The sequence below is a fragment of the Aphelocoma coerulescens genome, chromosome 23 (genome assembly GCF_041296385.1).
Source record: "Aphelocoma coerulescens isolate FSJ_1873_10779 chromosome 23, UR_Acoe_1.0, whole genome shotgun sequence".
Classification (NCBI taxonomy): Eukaryota; Metazoa; Chordata; class Aves; order Passeriformes; family Corvidae; genus Aphelocoma; species Aphelocoma coerulescens.
In genome coordinates this window covers 2,742,433-2,748,965 of record NC_091036.1, presented here as the reverse complement: position 1 = coordinate 2,748,965, position 6,533 = coordinate 2,742,433, and the positions used below count along the sequence as shown (strand labels likewise).

Below are 6,533 nucleotides of genomic sequence, written 5' to 3'. Positions count from 1 at the left end.
AGACTGTGACCACGTGGGAAGCCAGTGCTGGAGCAGTCTTGGCAGGACCTGCGGACCCATGGAGAGAGAAGTCCACGCTGGAGCAGGTTTGTTGGCAGGACTTGTGGCCCCATGGGGGACCGGCAGTGGAGCTGCCTGTTCCTGGAAGACTGACCCCGTGGGAAAGACGCCACGCTGGAGCAGGGCAAATTCTGAAGAGTCCACTGAAGAGTCCATCCCTTGAGGAGGGAGAGGCAGGGAGAGAGCGTGTGATCCCCTATTCCCCACCCCCAGCACTGCTGTGGGGAGGAGAGAGAGAATCGGGAATACAGCCGAGTCCGACAAGCAGGGAGGGGTGGGAGATTAAGATGTGGATTTATTTCTCATTACCCTACTCTGATTTCTCTAGCAATAAATTAAACAGATTCCCCCAGCCGGATCACGTTTGCCGTACCGGTGCTGGGTGAGAGATCTCTCCTGCACTGCTGTCGCCCCCCCACCCTTCGTCCTGTTTTCTCTCCCCTACCCAGCTGAGGAGTGCGGTGACGGAGCGGCTTTGGTGGCACCCAGCCGGCCTGGCCCCGCTATTAAATACCCGTTGGGACAATGAACGGAGGGGAGGCTCCGGGAATGCAGCACTGCCCAGACGCGCAGCGGCTCCTCCCGGCTCCCTCGCGGCGCGGGCGCGGCGCAGCCCGGCCCTCACCGGCCCCGCCCCGGGGCAGTGACGCCACTGCCGGCGCCGCGCGCCCTGTTCCGGCGGCGGGTGGGGAGCGCGGGCGCCGCTGCTATGTCCGCTGCGGGTCCCGGGCCCGGCTCTGGAGCCGCCTCTCGGTAAGAGCCTGCTCGGGCCCTGGGCACGGAGTAACCCCGCAGCCCCCGGAGCTGCTCCCCGGCTCGAGTTGGGACCAGCCGGCCGGGGCTCCTCGGCCGCGGGCGGTGAGGCCGACGCGTGTGCTCCTGCCCCCGCCCCCGCCAGAGCGCGGGCCCGGGGGGCTGCGGCAAGACCGGTGGCGCGGGGCTGGACCCCGTCTCGCCGCCCCCGAGCCCGGCGGCGTGTGCCCGGCTGTCCAGGTGTCTTCGCCGCTGCCGGTGCGCGGAAGAGCTGGGAGGCAGGCAGGAGGGGCAGTGGGGCACTGTCCGGCTCCCTGGGCTCGCCCAGGCAGGGAGGAGCGGCCAGAAGGAACCTGGATTCAGAGCCCGCCCTGCGACATGCCCAGGACTCGGGTAGATGCCCGCGGGAGGGACTGCGGCTCCCGGGGCCGGGCGCAGGCTGTGGGGGCTTCCCCAGGGCACAGTTCAGCACACCTGCATCGCTCTTGTGTGGGTGTAGCTGCTTGTGCTGAAGTTTATGCAGTCTAATAGGATGTTTGGGCTGGGCTTGGGCTTCACAACCGAGGCTGGATCCAGATGGATGTTCCTGGTTCTGGGAATGCTGTGCAGAGTTGCTGGAGCTTTATGTACAGCCAGCTCCAGAACAGAATGCTTTGTTAGCTTGGCTGCTGTGCTGCATGGTGTGGCTGAATGGTTTCCAGACTAGAGCTAGTCCTTGAGGGAACATCGAACAAAGAGTCATGGTGGAGTTTGCTTTCAGTATGGAGATATATATTTCTGTTTCTGTGATACACTTCGTCTGTAGTGTAGTAACCTCCAACTGGTGATTAACAGTCAACATACTGATTAAGATAATCAGTAAAAGTCATAGAAGATAATCATAGAAGCCTTATCTGCCACTTGTTTGGTTTCCTTCAGTTTTGTCTGTTGTGGATTGTCTTAAACTCCGGAAGCTGAATAAGGTATGTTTAGTTGAGAATCACAATTCATGTGCCTCAAGTCAGTGGTTTCATAATAAGTTACTTTTAAAAATGCATGAACATAGTGGCTTTCTCAGCCTGCAGACCTACAGACTTATTGGGCTGACCCTACTGTGTTTGGGGGATTTTCCTTGTCACCTTGTGGTGCGATCCTTCTTACTTGTGGAGTTCTGCTATCCAGTTTTTGCCACACAAGCAGTGATCTGCCAGTACATTCTCCCTGCTCTGTTTGAAACATTGCTGAGCTTAAAGTCCTGCAGTTTCCAAGTTGCGGCAATTCCTGCAGTGTCTGCCTGCAGCTTTTGTCTCCCCCTCAGCTCTCCCTGCAGCCTCAGCAGCAGTTGTGGCACCTGGGGAACTGTGTACTGTTGGGTTGTGCAACACATTTGATTGAAAAATTGTTGCTTTTCAATTAATTTGGTTGAAAAAACTCTCACGGATGTATGCAATAGCTGTAGGGATTCCCAAGTAATGGGTGACTTTGGAAGGATTTGTCACTTCTCAAAACTTTGCCCTGGAAATACCCAGATGCTGAATGAGTTTTCAGTTGAATATGTCAGAGGACACTGTCAATGGGTTTCCATGTGTTGTATGAATGGGTTGGAGCCCCTCTACAGCAGATTAATGTACCATTTCCTAACTTCTGTGTACCAAAAGGTGGTTATAGATGGCTAAACATAAAACTAGATAAAATATACTGAAATACTTTAATTGAACTAAAAGTCAGGCAAGTAGTGTGCTCCTGTGTGCAAGCCATACTGTACGTAAGGTACCCAAGGCATAAAGCAGATAATATGTCATTGGGACATGAGTAGCTCCATGGCTGTACTCTCAGTTAGCAGAAGTAGGGTTATTTTTTTCCCTCTTGACAAGTCTCTGCTCTTTTTCCCTGAAATCTGCTCTTAGAAAAGGGACGTTTGATAAAACTTTTACTGGGTCTGCAAAACCCTGTGATTGGAAGAGGAGCTGCCAGGATGAAGATGTGTGGAAACTTTTGAGCCTGAAATGGAATTGTGTCAGGACTTAACAACTGGTATTTTATATATGTTCTTGCACCAAGCAGTGTCTACAGACTACCTATCTCCAGACAGCATCTTCTTACAGGACCTTGGGGGTGGTTTTGTCCCTTATACCATGACCAGTGGCACTCACTGGTTGGTTATACACTGAGGAAGGTCTTTTTCAGCTTTTTTGTGCTTTGTCTTACCCTTAATTTATTTTCTTTATTTCATCCTAATTTATCCAGAATTTTTTTTCCTTTACTTAGTTAGGAGGCCGCAAGCCAGCATCTCTTCAGCAGTATTCTCTGGTGGCCCCTCTCTAGCAGTGATTCTGGGATAATTTGTGCAGATGCCATGACTGGAGGCACTCCAGTACCCGAGGGAGTAACTTCAAATCCTTTCTTTGTTCTTGCTGCTGCCAGCAGAGCCTCAGTGAAGGTGATGTTGCAAGGGCTGGGATCTCCTCCTGATGCTTTACCCAACATGATGTTTAGGAGAGTGCTGTGACACAGCAGGGCATAGCAGCCTCTTCAGGGTATGGTGTCATTGTGATTCACACCAGTCGCTTCCCTGTCTTTTCCAGGTTGTCACCGATCAGTCCTGTAACTGAACAAGCTAGCTAGAAAACCAGCCTTGTATTTAGAAAAATCATATAATATTGTGATGGAGCTGACTGGGGACTCTTTCCATCTCTTGAATAGACTTTTACTTGAGGTTAAGGGTATGTCTAGCCTAATTTCAGAGGTGATGGAAGAGTTCAGTTCATCAGCAGATGGGTCCCTCCTGAGTTACGACTTGACCAGAGCGCTATTCTTGCATCCCAGGAGCTTCCTGCTGCATCTTGAAATGTTTGTTGGTTGTGTTTGAATATTGACAGTGCTGTTTCTCTGAGCTGGAACATGACATAAAGTGTGTGGCAGCTTTAAACCTTGGGTGATGGTTCCTATTTCTATACAGGGTGCGCTATTATGTGTAATTCCATTTCTGGGATTTTCCAAATCAGTCTCATACTAGTGTTTTTTCTGTGACTCTTTTTTTGCCCTGTTCTTTTTGAGAGAGCTTAAGAAATTCTTCCTTAAATATTACTGACTTAAGATGATCAGGGTAGAAAAATGAATATTCAGGACCAGGTGATTATTAATTATTCAGAAGAGAAAAGAATGTAGCAGCTGTTTTCAAAAACACATGGAGGTGTTTTGGGTAGAAAAACAATGACACTGGTTTTCTGTACTTCAGATTTCCTTGTGCTGCTCTTTTGGTAAAGGCATAGTTGTTCTTATCTACCTGTTGGGGAAAATACTGTCACAGAAGACAACACTGTTGGTTCAGGGCTTTGAAGTTTCACGTGCAAGTCTGGTCCCATGTGTAGGATATATCTGTTGCTTTGTTCCCTACCTTTATAATAGCTCTTGAAATTTCAGAAGCTGTTGCCTTGATTATTCTGTGTACTTTAAATCCCCATTTCCTGCCCATCCAGAACTTTTGGGGTATAGGAAGGGGAGCTGGCCTTTCTAGAAGATGCGATTCAGAGTTAACAGAGGCACTGCATTATCTTGGCTGGTATTCTGAAGAACTACAAAGACACATGAGGTTTAATTCTTCTTATTCTACTTTCTTTTTTTTTCCCCTATTCTATCCAGTAGTTACCTCACATGCCAAGCCTCCTGCTATGTTGATGTTTCTGGATATGAGCAAAAATTAATTCTTCTGGTTTAAAAAATAAAAGAAGTTACAAAATACTCATTCTTGCCTGACCCGAGGAAAGCCAGAAAGTCCCCATGAGTCAATAGTATCACTGCGGTTGGCATTTTACAAGATAGCAAAAACAGTTACAGTAATTCTGTGAATCATTAGTCTGTATGATAGCTATCCAGCACCTAAAGAATGTAACTTTATGCTGAATAAAAAACCAGCACCAAGTTGTCATGTAAGTTTCTCTAATGAATGATTTTTTTTTTTTTTGTGGCTGCAGTTGTAAAAAGCCCAAATATAACTGGTCTTTATTGAAAGTGTAGTTTTCACTGAGCTACTGGCAGAGTCCAGTGTTATGTCATGCAGCTTCTTTTTCCAGTGAAGGAAGTAAAAAGTGGACAAATTTTTGGCAGACTAGGCCTAAGTCAGAGACGACAGCCCTTAGGGTAAGGTCTTGATACTGACAGATTTTAGAGCTAGTAGACAGCAGAAAGTGCTGTGGGCTCTTCTTTCCCACAGGTTACCTGGTACCTATGGTAAGCAAGAAGACACTGATTCCTTGGGCTGTCATTCAGCCCAAAGGTGTGTGTCAGCTTCTGGTTCTGCCTAAACTTCAGTCCTTCCTCCACTCTCCCACAGCCCCTGGAAATAGACCTGTGGTCACAGGTGACAGAGCTGCCAGGCCCCAAAAAGCTGTGGAAGTGAGTTGTGCTCTGCTCCTTACCTGTTCCAGTTGCCAAATAAAACTGGTTGTAACTTAATGGAATGTTGGGTTAAACGTGCTTTGATTACCACTGCAGGAGTTTGTGTAATGTGAGGCCTCTCAGCTAGTGTCAGCTGAAATGAAAGTGCACAATCTTATTACTGGCCACAGGTCAACTAATTACGGATCCATTAGTAAAGCAATGACCAGGTCGTTCATCTGCCACTTTTCATCTTGGGCTCAAGATTTTCTGTGGTCATCAGGCTTTCCAGGACACACAGCACTGGTTTTGCTGGGATTTGTTTGTTATCCAGTTAGGGATTGATTCTCAGTGCCAAGGCCTGAAGAAAATATATTTATAGCAATGAAGATATTTTCATGATCTTGTTCATTTCCTCCTGGGAGCCACACTTGCACATACCAGAAAGTCAGAGGACCTGGTTTACGTGATGCTTGAAGCAGTGTAGTTTGTTGTCTTTCTTACTTTTTGTGCTTGTTTTTTAAGTGTTGACAAGAGTAAAGCGCACACACACACGCATGCTGTGGAAAGATGCAGACACAAAGTTCGGGTCTCGTCATTTGCCCACAGTTATGTAAACTCTGAAATCTGATGCTTTTCTTTAGCTCACCTCCTCTTTGTCTTTTCAACTTACTGCAGTTCCTGAGTTACAGCTTTTAACTTGAAAAGCAAACAAACAAGAAAACGCTCTTCCCCCCCCACCCCTTTCCCTCCCAAAAGACCCCAAAACCTTCATGTGCCTTTTTGTTTCTTTGGCTCTCCATCAGGTCCTGTTGACTGGTTGCACTTTGCAATAGATACAGTTGCCATTTGGCTGAATCTCGTAAAGCAGTCTAAGGGAGACCCTGTGATCAGGAACACTCAAATGGCTGCTTATCGTACAGGAACATCAGACCTCTCTCTCCATCTTCCCTTTGTGTCTTTGGTGTGTGTCGTCCCATTCCTTCAGGGCCTTCCAATGATTTTTTTTTTTTGTGCATGTGGCAGAAGCTGAATATGCATTTGGGATTACTGAATCCCTGGAAGCGTTTAAAGCCAAGTTGAATGGGGCTTGGGGCAAACTGTGGAAAGTGTCCCTACCTATAGTAGGAGAGTGGAATGAGATGGTCTTCAAGGTCCCCCCAGCCCATTCTATGATTTGGTGACTGCTTCTGAATAAATCCAGAGTCTCACTACTTGCAACAGCCGCGTTGGGTTGCTCAGCAGACTTCTTTTCTGCATTAGAAGACTTGGGAGAACTTCTGCAGGGAGCAGAAGTGCCCTACGGTAAAGAAGTAGGATGGTCCAAAGACTGAAAGCTTATGTCACCACAGTTTTGTTGTCTG

General features: G+C 47.9%; 1 protein-coding gene across 4 annotated transcripts in view; it reads left to right on the top strand.

Moving 5' to 3' along the window:
• The first annotated feature begins 729 nt into the window (after nt 1-729).
• Nucleotides 730-6,533, top strand: part of EYA3 (EYA transcriptional coactivator and phosphatase 3) — a 57,692-nt gene continuing 51,888 nt past the window's right edge. For 3 of the 4 annotated variants that reach the window (XM_068994492.1, XM_068994489.1, XM_068994487.1), the window contains exon 1: nt 730-813. The gene's annotated coding sequence lies outside the window, so the exon portion shown is untranslated. Of the gene's footprint in view, nt 814-1,757; nt 1,776-6,533 lie in introns of those variants that run through there. The other variant, XM_068994488.1, reaches the window with a different exon arrangement.